Source organism: Micromys minutus, assembly GCF_963924665.1.
Source record: "Micromys minutus genome assembly, chromosome: 29".
Classification (NCBI taxonomy): domain Eukaryota; kingdom Metazoa; phylum Chordata; class Mammalia; order Rodentia; family Muridae; genus Micromys; species Micromys minutus.
Genome location: NC_137964.1, coordinates 4,916,761 through 4,932,377, shown reverse-complemented (window position 1 = coordinate 4,932,377; position 15,617 = coordinate 4,916,761). Strand labels below are relative to the sequence as shown.

Below are 15,617 nucleotides of genomic sequence, written 5' to 3'. Positions count from 1 at the left end.
ATTCTTAGCTTCCAAAGATGGGATGAATGGGAAACTCTGAGAATGCAGGGTTTTCAATAACACTTTAGCTTCATGCTTTTCAGTGATGTGTGGGGAAACCTCCAATGGAGAAATCTTCTAGTCACAGGAAAAGGAAGGGGAACAAAGTCATCATGGAGACATAGAAGAGTCAATTTTAAGATGACTGGAATGTTTCAGAACATCTAAACCATGCCAGGTGGTTTATGAGGTCTCAAAACTAGTGCCTTGTTTTGTCTGTCTAAATTTCTGTACATGATTTAAGTGCTCTTGTGATAAAGTACTAAAATAAATGTGTAGGTAAAGATGTACAATACTCTTAAGACACAGATTAAAGAATAAACATTTACATCCATTCATTTGTACAGAAATAAGACTCATTAATAAAGACAAGCCATATTCTAAATACATAAATCCTGCAAATCTTAGCCATCCCTTCAATAAAACAAGAACAAGTTGTTCAGGAAAATGTGAATGCTTCCTTTAAATGTAATATCTTATTCTTTTACAATTTTAAAGAGTATATACATGATTTTGATGGTGACATAAAAAGATTTGCATATAAATAGATACACAAATGATATGTGTTAATTTTTAAATGAATGCTTTTATGAAAGATTATTATAAATGAAAGCCTTTAGAATATTTATCAAAGGCTTTCAATACACAAACTATCCTCAAAGAACCACTGAAGTTTGTGGAAGAAATAATATGAGGTGATATAGGGAAGAGAGGAGATATTCTTAAACACAGAGAAAAACATATTCCAACTAGGAGTTTTAATGACACATAAGTGATGAAAACAGCTCATATGAGCCAAAAATAAAACATGGAGCAAATGAGGACAGAAACCTAAAAGGAAAAAATTATTTAGAGAGTGAATAATAAGTTAAGAACTGTGAGAGCAGAACTAGGAGGAAAATAAAGATATACAGTATATAGAGATATGATAAGAGATATTTTCTACATTAGAGCTTCTGAGAAATGAGTAAGAGTCATCACAATGTCCTATAGGATCAAAGTTCATCATAACAAGCAAGTTTTTAAAGATTTATGTTTTATGTATAGGAGCATTTTGCCAGAACACATTCATATATACCAAACGTGTTCAATCTCAAGAAAAGTCTTAGCGAGGACATCAGAGCCCATGAAGCAGGAGTTACAAATTGTTATGAACCACCATGTGGAAGACAGAAGCTACATTCAGGTCTTTTGTAAGATCAGCATGTTCTCTTAGCCACTGAGCCATCTCATGAGACCCAGCAATTGTCTTTTAAGATGATGATTTTCAACTTGGCATCTTGTGGGAAATAAGAGATGAGATTTTACAGCCACACTCTAGGTGAACTGCTTTAGAATTTCAGAAATGACCAGGCATCAAGAGTTTCTGGTTTCTTTTTGAGATACATAGCCTATGTTGGCTTCAAATTCTCTAAGTTGTCAAGGATTACTTCAAGTTCTGATCCTCTTGCCTCTAACTTCCAAGCACAGGAATTACAGGTTTGCATCACCACAGCTAGTTCATGTAGTTATAGGGATAAGAACCAGAGATTTAGATAAGATGTGAGTATTAGGTAAGCATTTTGCCATATGAGGAACATCCCAGACCTTATATTTGAGTTTTAAATTTCCTTTGTAATTTTAATGTACATCTACTGGTTAAGAAAAATGTGAGAGGATGGTTTCTGTGAGCTCTGTAAGAAGAGTGGAACACTCAACAACCATTGAAGACATGACCACTATATATCTTGATGGTACATGACATAGCAAATCTCCAGTGAACATGGCTAGAATTTCAAACAGAATGCATATAATCATGTCATATTGGCCTAAATGTACTTTTATTAATTACTCAGCTGTATTCTATAGAGACAACACCAGACCTCTTAGCTAATACATGGGCACAAGTTGCTCATTTGGCCAGAAACTAAATTATTAAACTTGAAACATTCCAAAACATTTTTATACACAGAATTTTCAGTTGAAAAAGTGCCTTCTATAAAATACTATTTATAGAGATAGTTTTTTTCCCTCACTTGTGTTTCCTTACAAGGCTGCAAGGAGAAGTTTTGAAGGTCTTCAGTGAGAGCGAGTTTTATATTCATGAGGACAAACCTCATCCCAATGAAGTTTCTGGGTCCATTTTCAAAGGGCAGATATATGTAAGGATTAATGCTGCCCTTGTTCTCCATGCTGAACCTGATGACACAACAGTAGATGACAAGTTAACAAAGGATAAAAGCATAAAAGCATATGTGATGTTGCCTTTTCACATCTTAACAGTAAAGTGGAAACTTCTAGTTCTTTGGAAAATTAATTATGCCAAATAATGTTTTTCTGGAGCACCCAGGCGAAAGGATGGCTTGCCAAAGCAAACATTTGAAAGACTGTTTTCCTGAAGCAGACATAGGTGAAAGAATGTTTGGATATGGTAAACATTGAAAGAACCCTGGAAGAATAAATATGACCCCACAGATAGTAAAAAAATGAGGGCTGAGCATTGTTTTGGTTTATTTCACCTCACTATTCTTCCCTAAAGACACACATGTATTGGCTCTTCTTATATAGCATTGTTGAGCTCAACTTTTGATAAGTCCAACATTGAGAGAAACTCCTCAAGAACTGTTCATGAGATTCCTGCAGCAGTTTGCTATTTCTGTGGTCTCACCTCAGGGTGGTTGTTGAGCCTAATTGTTTCTTCAAGATTGAACTAGACCTGCCTGGTGTCTGCTTGCTGAAAGGACTGTACAACAGCTTCTGAATTGTCTTTGAGGTTTACAACAGGACTGAACTGCTGCCAAAGAAGATCATGCTTGCCACCAAAGAACTATTGTTGATTAGGTCCACTTCCCCCATATCCTAAAAACTTTTCTCTTCCACTACCTCCACTTGGTGGTAGGCTAAAGGAGAAGCCTACAAACCAGTAACACACAGATAATTTGGACAAGATTAGTCAAATTTCTGCTTGCAGGTATTTGGTTTTGAGAATTTCACATTGAAGTTTTTTCCCATACCCCTTAGCATATAAGAGTCTCCATGTGGTTGAGAGAAGACAGAAACTGTTTGAGAAACAATGCATCTATATGTGAGCACATACTGGTGTAATGACAGTGCCTACACCACCAGCAGCTATTCTGATTTGGGCGAAGGTCTGAGGGTTTGAAAAAAAAGATACAACTTGATGATTCATGTTATGAGAAAATGATGCTTTACTCTCTGAATCCAGCTCTCAAGATATACAACACAAAGTCATATGCAAATTCCCTAACTGCTTGGTGGAAGCAAGACCCCCTGGATTGAGTCTGAAACCTGTGGAAGTTTAAACAGAAACACAGGTGTGAGATATTGGCTCATGACTGGGCCCATCTAAACTTTAAAGGAGGGTGCATCATTTTCTCAATGCCAGGCATACAAGCTGGCAGTTCAACTAAACCTACATGGGGGAATAGGCATTGCTCCCAAATGCTCCTCAAGAATAATTTTACAAATTAGTACCTGACTTAGGTGCCCATGAACATGAGCACTTGTCTTACCCATCATTGAGGAAGCCACACAGCACCACCCAGGAGTCTTCTCTAATAGGTCTGTAAGCACCTCCCATCCTGTGGTCTTTCCTGTCTCTGGCTGTCTAATTTATTCATGCTCAACCTAGTTTGAATGTAGAGTTGCTTACTGATAGTCTGCCAACTGCTAGTTTGGCTCCGGGCTTGTCTTATGCCTAAGTGACATAAATAAGGATACACACCAAAGATGCTCTAAGAGCTAATATGACCAGAGCTGTGGTACTAGCACAGTCTTATGAGACTCTTGAAACACAAAGAATTGTTCCTGTAAAAGTGCCATCTGCTAATTCAAATTTAATACTCCCAATTGAATGTATATCTAATTTAATGAAAGATTTTAAATAAATTTAAGTGAAGAGAGCCTCAGCAGCTTCTCCAGAAAATTCTACCACACAACTGTGGCAATAAAGTGGAAAAAGGCAATCTCAAAAACCACAGCTGCAAAAGCAGCTGCTAAAACAGCATTAATAAAGACTATAGTCAAAGCACTTCCTTAGATGCTTCTCCACCATTGGATATTCCTCAATTGAAAACTTTTTGTTTAGTTCTGTACTCCAGTTTTTTTTCTTGATGGAAATGGGATATTCTTAGATTTATTCTTAAGAATTTTACAAGCTTATGAATAATATAAAATGTGTGGATTTCATACAAACAAACAATTTAAACAAGAAAAGAAAGTAATTGGTAACTATACTTCTGGAAGAAGATTGGAATGTCTTTATACGTAAGTGTGTGTATGTATATGTAAGGCATATTGTGCTAGTCATTTTTCAGGTGTTATTTTATCTAACTGAAAAACTTGCAGGGATTTTCCACCATACATTTTATGTCCAACTATAAAATGTCATAGGTCCTCTAGGCATAGGTAGACCTCCTCTATACTTGACAGAAATGTTAAGGAAACAATGCAGCTCTAGAGTAAACACATTGTTCTCTTGAGAAGAGTCAGGCGATATTTCAGCTATTTCAACATATTACTTTTGTTCATTCCATGGCATAAAGGTATCAAAAGCTTAAAGAATGTGTCAGAACTTCAGCCCTAGAAGGTTCAGTCATAAAAAACACAATCATAAGTTTCAGCTGATGGCTTCCATATCCCCATTTTAGTTCTGGAACATGTGCTCACATGGTATCATCTCTCTACCTGTTGCTATTTTCCTCTACTTTGAAGTTTCACTGTATGTCACACTTTGCTATGCCTGAGACACTCAACCACAGTCTAGTTGTTTAAATTTATGAGGACTCAATTTGGTGTCCTTCTACATTTTCCCCTTTTCGCCAATCATTTTTTTTCTTTTTTTTCCCTTTTTTCCCAAACGACTTTATCTTACAAAACAAAGATAAATGCACAGATCCCAAACATTTTTTGCCCAAAATTACACATTCCTGTCAGTACTGTTTTTTTTCAGACATTAAAATAATTTTTACATAAAACCATGTGAATACATTCCTTCAGTCAGCACTTAATTTTCTTCAAGGGCCTGACAGCATGCATTGAAAACCCAATAGTTACAATGAGTGCAAAGCACATGCAAAACAAAACACAACATGGAAATAGTCAAAGTCTTCCCATTCTGCAAATATATGTACATTGTTTTGTTTTCTTCACCTCTAAGACTTCATACAGTCTGTGAGTTGTTTCTGGGGGAGTGCAAGCCTCTGGGGTTAGCATCCCACTATCAGTGACTGCATATTATGTCTGTTCTTTGTGACTGGGTTATCTCACTCAGGATGATATTCTCTAGATGCAGCCATTTTCTTAAGAATTTGGTCAAGTCATTGTTTCTGGTGGCTGAGTAGTATTCCATTGTGTATATGTACCACATTTTTGTATCCATTCATCTTCTGAAGGACATCTGGGTTCCTTCCAGCTTCTGGCTATTATAAATAGAGCTGCTATGAACATTGTGGTGCATATATCTTTGTTGTGTATTAAAGTGTCTCTGGGGTATATGCCCAGAAGTGGAATAGCTGGGTCTTCAGGTAGTACTATATCCAATTTTCTGAGGTATCGCCAGACAGATATCCAGAGTGGTTGTATTAGCTTGCAACCCCACCAACAGTGGAGAAGTGTTCCTCTTTCTCCACAGCCTCGACAGCATCTGCTGTCATCTGAGTTTTGGATCTTGGCCAATCTGACTGGTGTGAGGTGGAATCTCAGGGTTGTTTTGATTTGCATTTCCCTGATGGCTAAGGATGTCGAGCACTTCCTCAGATGTTTCTCGGCCATTTGGTGTTCCTCAACTGAAAACGTTTTGTTTAGCTCTGTACCCCATTTTTTAATAGGGTTATTTGATTCTCTGGTGTCTAGCTTTTTGAGTTCCTTGTACACCTTGGATATTAGGCCTCTATCTGATGTGGTGTTGGTAAAGATCTTTTCCCATTCTGTTGGTTGTCGTTTTGTTTTCTTGATGATGTCTTTAGCCTTACAGAAACTTTGCAATCTTATTAAGTCCCATTTGTTAATCATTGACCTTAGAGCTTGAGCCATTGGTGTTTTGTTCAGGAAATTTTCTCCTGTACCTATGTGTTCTAAGGTTTTCCCTACTTTCTCATCCAATAGTTTCAGTGTATCTGGTTTAATGTGGAGGTCTTTGATCCATTTACACTTGAGCTTTGTAGAAGGAGATAAGAACGGGTCTATTTTCATTCTTTTGCATGCTGAGTGCCAGTTGGACCAGCACCATTTGTTGAATAGGCTGTCCTTTTTCCATTGAATGTGTACTGCTCCTTTGTCAAAAATCAGGTGACCATATACATGAGGGCTCATTTCTGGATCTTCTATTCTATTCCATTGATCCACATGCCTATTTCTGTACCAGAACCATGCAGTTTTCAACACAATTGCCTTGTGATATAGCTTGAGGTCAGGGATAGTGATTCCCGCAGATGTTTTTTTGTTGTTGAGGATGGATTTCGCTATTCTAGGTCTTTTGTTGTTCCATATGAAATTGCACATTGATCTTTCCAATTTCATGAAGAACTGGGGTAGAATTTTGATGGGGATTGCATTGAATCTGTAGATTGCTTTTGGTAGGATGGCCATTTTTAAGATGTTGATTTTTCCAATCCATGAGCATGGGAGATCTTTCCATTTTCTGAGATACTCCTCAATTTCTTTCTTTAAAGGTTTGAAGTTCTTGTCATACAGGTCCTTCACTTGCTTATTTAGAGTCAAACCAAGGTATTTCATAGTTTTTGTAACGATTGTGAAGGGTACGTTTTCGCTAATTTCTTTCTTCACATGTTTGTCCTTTGAGTACAGGAAGGCTACTGATTTGTTTGAGTTAATTTTGTATCCAGCCACTTTGCTGAACTTGTTTATCAGCTGTAGGAGTTCTCTGGTGGAATTTTTGGGGTCACTCAAGTACACTATCATGTCATCGGCATAGAGTGATGTTTTTATCTCTTCCTTTCCGATTTGTATCCCCTTGATCTCCTTTTGCTGTCTAATTGCTCCAGCCAGGACTTCCAGTACTATGTTGAATAGGTAGGGGGAGAGTGGGCAGCCTTGTCGAGTCCCTGATTTTAGTGGGATTGCTTCAAGTTTCTCGCCATTAAGTTTGATGTTGGCTGTTGGTTTGCTGTATATTGCTTTTATTATGTTTAAGTACGGGCCTTGGATTCCTATTCTTTCCAGTACTTTTAACATGAAGGGGTGTTGAATTTTGTCGAATGCTTTCTCAGCGTCTAGTGAGATGACCATGTGATTTTGGTCTTTGAGTTTGTTTATATGGTGGATTACTTTGATAGATTTCCTTATGTTAAACCATCCCTGTATCCCAGGGATGAAGCCTACTTGGTCATGATGAATGATCGTTTTGATGTGTTCTTGGATTCGGTTTGCAAGGATTTTGTTGAGTATTTTTGCATCAGTGTTCATAAGTGAGATTGGTCTGAAGTTCTCTTTCCTTGTTGTGTCTTTGTGTGGTTTAGGTACGAGGGTTATTATAGTTTCAAAAAATGAGTTGGGTAATATTTCATCTGATTCTATCTTTTGGAATAGTTTGGCGAGTATTGGTGTTATATCCTCAATAAAAGTCTGATAAAATTCTGCACTGAACCCGTCTGGACCTGGGCTTTTTTTGGTTGGGAGGCTTTTGATGACTTCTTCTATTTCTTTAGGTGTTATAGGGTTATTTAGATAATTTACTTGGTTCTGGTTTAACTTTGGGACCTTGTATCTGTCTAGGAATTCATCCATTTCCTCCAGATTTTCCAATTTTGTGGAGTATAAGTTTTTGTAGTAGGATCTGATGATTTCTTGAATTTCCTCAGTTTCCCTTGTTATGTCCCCACTTTCCTTTTTGATTTTGTTAATTTGGATACTCTCTCTTTGCTCTCTAGTTAGTCTGGCTAGGGGTTTATCAATCTTGTTGATTTTCTCAAAGAACCAACTCTTGGTTCTGTTGATTTTTTTCAATGGTTCTTTTTGTTTCTATTTGGTCTATTTCTGCCCTAATTTTGATTATTTCTTGCCGACTAATCTTTTTGGGTATATCTGCTTCCTTTTGTTCTAGGGCTTTTAGCTGTGCTGTCTGGTTGCTGATGTTAGCTCTCTCCAGTTTCTTTTTGGAAGCACTTAGGGCTATGAGTTTTCCTCTCAATACTGCTTTCATTGCATCCCATAGGTTTGGGTATGTTGTGTTTTCGTTTTCGTTGAATTCTAGAAAATCCTTAATTTTTTTCTTTATTTCTTCTTTGACCCTGCTATCCTTTAACAGAGCGTTGTTTAGTTTCCATGTGTATGTGGGCTTTTTGTTGTCTTTGTTGTTGTTAAAGACCAGCCGTAGACCATGGTGATCTGAGAGGATGCATGGGAGTATTTCAATCTTTTTATATCGATGGAGGCTCATTCTGTGTTCAATTATGTGGTCAATTTTCGAGAAGGTGCCATGGGGTGGTGAGAAGAAGGTGTATTCTTTTACTTTGGGATAGTATGTTCTGTATATATCTATTAATTCTAGTTGGTTTAAGTCTCTGCTAGTTTTGCAGTGTCCTTGTTCAGTTTCTGTTTCCCTGATCTGTCCATTGGTGAGAGTGGGGTATTAAAGTCTCCCACTATTATTGTGTGGGGTGAAATGTATTTTTTGAGCTTTAGTAGGGTTTCTTTTATGAATGTGGGTGATTTTTTATTTGGAGCATATATGTTAAGGATTGAGAGTTCCTCCTGACAGATTTCCCCGGTAATGAGTAAAAAGTGTCTTTCCTTATCTTTTTTGATAACTTTTGGTTGGAAATTTACTTTATTCGATATTAGAATAGCCACTCCAGCTTGCTTCTTGGAGCTGTTTGCTTGGAAGTTTTTTTCCCACCCTTTTACTCTGAGATAGTGTCTTTCTTTGTCTCTGAGATGAGTTTCCTGTATGCAGCAAAAGGCTGGATTTTGTTTATGTATCCAGTGATAGTCTATGTCTCTTTATTGGGGAGTTGAGACCATTTATGTTAATAGATATCAAGGAATAGTTGTGTCTGTTTCCTGCCATTATTGCTTTTTTGGGTTGAGTTGTGTCTGTGTTTTTTTCTTCTTTTAGTTTTCTTGTTTAGGAGTTTTCTTGTTCTTACTAGAAACTGTCTTTTCCCTCATTGTATTGGGTTTTCCACCTATAATTCATTGTAGTGCTGGGTTTGTGGTCAGATATTTTGTGAATTTTGATTTGTCTTGAAATATCTTCGTCTCTCCATCGATGGTGATTGATAGTTTTGCTGGGTATAGCAGCTTGGGCTGGCACTTGTGCTCTCTTAAGGAGTGCATGATGTCTGTCCAGGCTCTTTTAGCTTTCATAGTCTCTGTTGAGAAATCGGGTGTGAGTCTGATTGGTCTGCCTTTATATGTTACCTGACCTTTTTCCCTTACTGCTTTTAGTATTCTTTCTTTTCTTTGGGCGCTTGATGTTTTTACTATTATGTGTCGGGAGGTATTTCTTTTCTGGTCCAACCTATTTGGAGTTCTGAAGGCTTCTTTTATGCTCGTGGTCATCTCATTATTGAGGGTAGGGAATTTTTCTTCTATGATTTTGTTGAAGATATTTACTGTGCCCCTTAGTTGATACTCTTCTCCCTCTTCTATTCCTATTATCCTTAGGTTCGGTCTTCTCATTGTGTCTTGGATTTCCTGGACATTTTGGGTTAGGAGCTTTTTGTTTTTTGCATCTTCTCTGGCTGTTTTGTCTATGTTTGCAATGTTGTCTTCTGCCCCCGAGATTCTCTCTTCGGTCTCTTGTAGTCTATTGGAAATGCTTGCTTCTGTGACTCCTGATTTCTTTTTTTGGTGTTCTGACTCTAGGGTTATCTCTTTTAGTGTTTTCTTTATTGTGTCAATCTCTGTTTCAATTTACCTCTTCCATTCCTTTATTTTGTTGTTTCTGTTTTCCTCTAGTTCTTTGAGTTCCTTGAGTGTTTTTCTTGTTTTTTCTTTAAAAGCTTCTGAATCTTTTTGCTTTTCCTCCCTTTCTTGTTTAAGTAACTCTATCAGCGTCTTGAGGCATGATTTCAGGTCTGTGTCTTCTTTTTCTGGAGTGTTTGGAGTTCCAATGTTTGCTGTTATGGGAGAGCTGGGCTCTGGTGTTGCTAGATTGTCTTGGTTCCCTTGGGATATACTCTTTCTCTTTCCTCTTGCCATTTTGTTGTCAGTGATATGTTCTTGCCTTTCCCTTGTATCTGGTCTGTTTCCCTGATTCTCCACTGGTTGAGGTGTCAGATGGGTCGAGCCCTGTTTTATGCCTCAGAGTCGTCGGGTGTGAGCAGAAGTTCCAACGTTTTGTTTCTGTTTGCAGGATCAGGCAAGGCAGGGCAGGGCAAGGCAGGGGGTGCACTTTCCTTGTGTGCTCCACAGAGATATTTCTGCTCCCCTGCAGCCCAGGTCTCCCACCCACCAGTTGCTCAGCCTCTATGAGCCACCGATCTGGGTGGCAGGTAGGCCAGGCTCTGCTCTGCGTCCGGAAGTCGCCTCAGGGTGGAAACAGAAGTTCTAATTTTCTGTTCCCAATCGCTGGATCGGGCAGGGCGGGACAGGGAAAGTTACGGTGTGCACTTTCCGTGTGCACTTCGCAGAGATCTCTCTGCTCCCCTGCAGTCTTGGTCTCCCACTCACCAGTTGTTCAGCCTCTATGAGCCGCCGTTCTGCCTGGCAGGTAGGCCAGGCTCTGCTCTGCGTCCTGAAGTCGCCTCCGGGTGGAAACAGAAGTTCTAATTTTCTGTTCCCAATTGCAGTTGCTCAGCCTCTATGAGTCGCCTTTCCGCCTGGCAGGTAGGCCAGGCTCCGCTCTGCGTCCGGAAGTCGCCTCCGGGTGTAAACAGAAGTTCTAATTTTCTGTTCCCAATCGCAGTTGCTCAGCCTCTATGAGCCACCGTTCCGCCTGGCAGGTTGGCCAGGCTCCGCTTTCGTAAATTTAGTTTTGAACTGGAATGTCTTGGTCTCTCCATCTATGGTGATTGAGAGTTTTGCTGGGTATAGTAGCTTGTGTTTACATTTGTGTTCTCTTAGGGTCTGCATGATGTCTGTTCAGTATCTTCTATCTTTCATAGTGTCTGTTGAGAAGTTGGGTGTGATTCTGATTGGTCTGCCTTTATAAGTCACATGTCCATTTTTCCTTACTGCTTTTAGTATTTTTTATTCTTTGCTTTGGTCACTTGGCATTTTGACTACTATGTGTCGGGAGGAATTTCTTTTCTGGTCCACTCTGTTTGGAGCTCTGTAGGCCTTTTTTATGCTCATGGTCATCTTATTCTTAAGGGTAGGTAAGTTTTCTGCTACGATTTTGTTGAAGATATTTACTGTGCCTCTTAGTTGATATTCTTTGCCCTCTTCTGTTCCTATTACCCTTAGGTTTGATCTTCTCATTATGTCCTGGATCTCCTGGATATTTTGGGTTAGGAGCTTTATGGCTCTTGCATCTTCTTTGATCGTTTTGTCTATGTTTTTCATGTTGTCTTCGGCCCCTGAGATTCTCTCTTCTGTCTCTTGTAGTCTGTTGGAGTTGCTTGCATCTGTGACTACTGATTTTGTTTTTAGGTTTTCTACATCCAGGTTGTCTCTCTTAGTGTATTCTTTATTGTTTCCATTTCCATTTTAAATTCCTTCTTCAATTCCTTCATCTCTTTGGTTCTGTTTTCCTCTAGTTCTTTGATTTCTTTGAGTGTTTTTTTTTTTTTTTTGTTTCTTCTCTAAAATCTTCTATTTCTTTATGGTTTTCCTCCCATTCTTGTTTCAGGATCTTTATCTTCATGTATGATTTCGGGTCTGAGTCTTTTTTTGTGTGGAGTATTTGGCATTCCGCTGTTTGTTTTGATGGGAGAGCTGGGTTCTGGTGTTGCCAGGTTTTTTGGTTTTCCTTGGGTAAGTTCTTTTGCTTTCCTCTTGCCATCTTGTTTTCTGTGATCATACATGGTCTTGTCAGTGATTGGTTCCTATCTCTCCCATCTACCTGGCCCGAGTACCTGGATTTCTGCTGTTCCAGGTGGCATATGGACTGAGCATTGTTGCTGCATGCAGGAGCCCTCCATGTGCAAACTGAGTCCCTATGGCAGAGTTCCTCCTCCTCTGAACCAATGGGGGGGCGTGCTTTCCACATGCTCAGTTCAGACCTCTCTGTGTCCCGGTTACTCGAAGATCAGTCTCACCAGTCCTACGTCCCTGCATCTTTGTGTTTCCTGGTAGCAGATGGCCTGAGCACCTGTTCCACATGCACGGGCCCTCCGCATGTAAACCGAGTCCCTATGGCAGAGTTCCTGCTGCCCTGAACCAATGAGGGGGCATGCTTTCCACATGGTCGGACCAGACCTCTCCGTTTCCCGGCTACTTCCAGCTCAGTCTCAGCAGGCCTGTGTCCCTGGATCTTTGCTTTTCCTGGTCTTAAGTCTGTTTTCTAGAACAAGAATTCCATAAAATATCTCATTTTGGGGTTTCTATAGAAAACCATTTCTCTAGGTTGTTTCATGCCACATGTTGTTCAGAATGATTCCAACCAAGTTACTGGTTTTTAAAAAAAACCTTCTGTTACCAATGTTACAAATTTTAAATCATACCCAATTACTTAAAAGCCAATAAGCCTCAACCAAGACCTGCAGAGCATATTTATACATTTAAAACCAGTCAAAACAAATATGAACTGACCACACATCTTATATATTTAAATTAGATAAAATTTCTTCTGTTTCTAACTTTAATTTTAAGATATAAGCACCCTGTTACCTGCTGAGCTCAGTGAACACAGTCAGAGGTTTTTCTGGGAAAAACAGCCATCAGCTCTTACTGTTGAACCTGAGAAACTTCTGGCACCTTTTAGAGCAGCTTGTGTCAAAGGTCTGCTTTACATTTTATTTTTTAATTTTACTCTTTTAGACACAAGTTAAAGAGAATGGATTCTGACTAGCCAGGGGCCAGAGAGATCTCAGCAGAGCACAAGGAAAGTGTGTGCCTGCCCACCCGGCTTGATCCAGGGATCCAGGAACCTGGTACCATCGGGCCCTCTCTTCCCAGCCGGCAGCTTCTGGGTGCACAACAGGCACTTTGGAAATCCACCACCAGAAACAGCGGAGATCCAGAGACACAGCCCAGGTACAAGGAAAAGGTGAGAACCAATCACTGACAAGATGGCAAGAGGAAAGCAAAAGAACACACCCCAAAGAAACCAAGACAACCTGGCAACATTAGAACCCAGATCTCCCATCACAACAAACAGTGGAATGCCAAACACTCCAGAAAAAGAAAACTCAGATACAAAATCCTACCTCAAGATGATGATAGAGATCCTTAAACAAGAACAGGAGGAAAAGCATAAAGAATTAGAAACTTCTAAAGAAGAAACAAGAAAAACACTCAAAGAACTAGAAAAAAACAGAACCAAAGAGGTGAAGGAATGGAAGAAGGAATTTAAAATGGAAATAGACACAATAAAGAAAACACTAAAAGAGACAACCCTAGAGGTAGAAATCCTAAAAAAGAAATCAGGAGTCGCAGATACTAGCATTTCGAACAGACTACAAGAGATGGAAGAGAGAATCTGGGGGGCCGAAGACAACATTGAAAACATAGACAAAACAGTAGCAGAAGATGCAAAAACCAAAAAGCTCCTAACCCAAAATGTGCAGGAGATCCAGGACACTATGAGAAGACCAAACCTAAGGATAATAGGAATAAAAGAGTGTGAAGAATATCAACTAAGAGGTACAGTAAATGTCCTCAACAAAATCCTGGAAGAAAACTTCACTACCCTTAAAAATGAGATGACCACGAGCATAAAAGAAGCCTACAGAACTCCAAAATATGCTCAACCAGAACAGAAATTGCTCCTGACACATAATAGTCAAAACACCAAGTGATAATAGTCAAAAAAATCCAAAAGCAAAGAAAGAATACTAAAAGCAGTATGGGAAAAAGGTCATGTAACATATAAAGGCAGACCACTCAGAATCACACTCGATTTCTCAACAGAGACTATGAAAGCTAGAAGAGTCTGGACAGACATCATGCACTCCTTAAGAGAGCACAAGTGCCAGCCCAAGCTGCTATACCCAGCAAAACTATCAATCACCATCGATGGAGAGACGAAGATATTTCAAGACAAATCAAAATTCACACAATATCTGACCACAAACCCAGCACTACAACGAATTATAGGTGAAAAACCCAATACAATGAGGGGACTATCTCATAGTAAAAAGAAGAAAACTTCTAATCAAGAACCAAAAGAAGACACACAGGCACAATTCTACCTACCAAAGCAACAAGAGCAGGAAACAGCAACCACTATTCCTTGATATCTATTAACATAAATGAACTCAACTCCCCAATAAAGAGTTTTAGGCTATCAGACTGGATACATAAACAAAATTCAGCATTTTGCTGCATCCAGGAACCTCATCTCAGAGAAAAAAACAGACACTATCTCAGAATAAAAGTTTGGCAAAAAAAACCTTCCAAGCAAATGGCCCCAAGAAGCAAGCTGGAGTGGCCATTTTAATATCGAATAAAGTAGATTTTAAACCAAAAGTTATCAAAAAAGATAAGGAAGGATACTTTTTACTCAGTAGAGGAGAAATCTGTCAGGAGAAACTGTCAGTCCTTAACCTATATGCTCCAAATACAAAAGCACCATTATTCATAAAAGAAACCCTACTAAAGCTCAAAAAATACATTTTACCCCACACAATAATAGTGGGAGACTTTAATACCCCACTCTCACCAATGGACAGTTCATGTAAACAAAAACTCAACAAGGACAATGTAAAACTAGCAGAGACTTTGAACCAATTGGAATTAATACATATCTATAGAACATATCATCCTAAAACAAAAGAATACACCATCTTCTCAGCACCTCACAGCATCTTCTCGAAAATTGACCACATAATTGGACACAGAACGAGTCTCAATCGATACACAAAGATCGAAATACTGCCATGCATCCTCTCAGATCACAATGGTCTAAGGCTTGTCTTTAATAACAACGAAGACAACTAAAAGCCCATGTACATATGGAAACTAAACAATAGAAGTGTCAAAGAAGAAACAAAGAAATAAATTAGGAATTTTCTAGAATTCAATGAAAATGAAAACATGACATACTCAAACTTATATGATGCAATGAAAGCAGTACTGACAGGAAAACTCATAACTCTGAGTGCTTCCAAAAAAAAAAAAAAAAAAAAAAAAAAACTGGAGAGAGCATACACTAGCATCCTGACAGCACAGTTGAAAGCTCTAGAAGAAAAGGAAGCAGATAAATGCAAGAGGAGTAGACGTCAAGAAATAATCAAACTTAGGGCAGAAATAGACCAAATTGAAACAAAAAAAAAAAAAAAAAACAATTGAAATAATCAACAAAACCAAGATTTGGTTCTTTGAGAAAATTAACAAGATTGATAAACCCTTAGCCAGACTAACTAGAGGGCAAAGAGAGAGTATCCAAATTAATAAAATCAGAAAAGAAAGTGCAGAAATAACAACTGAAAGTGGGGAAATTCAAGAAATCATCAGATCCTACTACAAAAGCCTATACTCAACAAATCTGGAAAATCTGGAGAAAATGGATA

General features: G+C 38.7%; 1 pseudogene across 1 annotated transcript in view; it reads right to left on the bottom strand.

The window, feature by feature from the left end:
• Positions 1 to 825: 825 nt before the first annotated feature.
• The window catches only part of LOC308439276 (cytochrome P450 3A1-like), a 31,809-nt pseudogene continuing 17,017 nt past the window's right edge, over positions 826 to 15,617 (bottom strand). Inside the window, exons 7-8 of the transcript in view lie at positions 2,055 to 2,217; positions 826 to 870 (exon numbers count right to left, since the gene is read on the bottom strand). The product of the transcript in view is annotated as a cytochrome P450 3A1-like (transcript). The remainder of the gene's footprint in view (positions 871 to 2,054; positions 2,218 to 15,617) is intronic.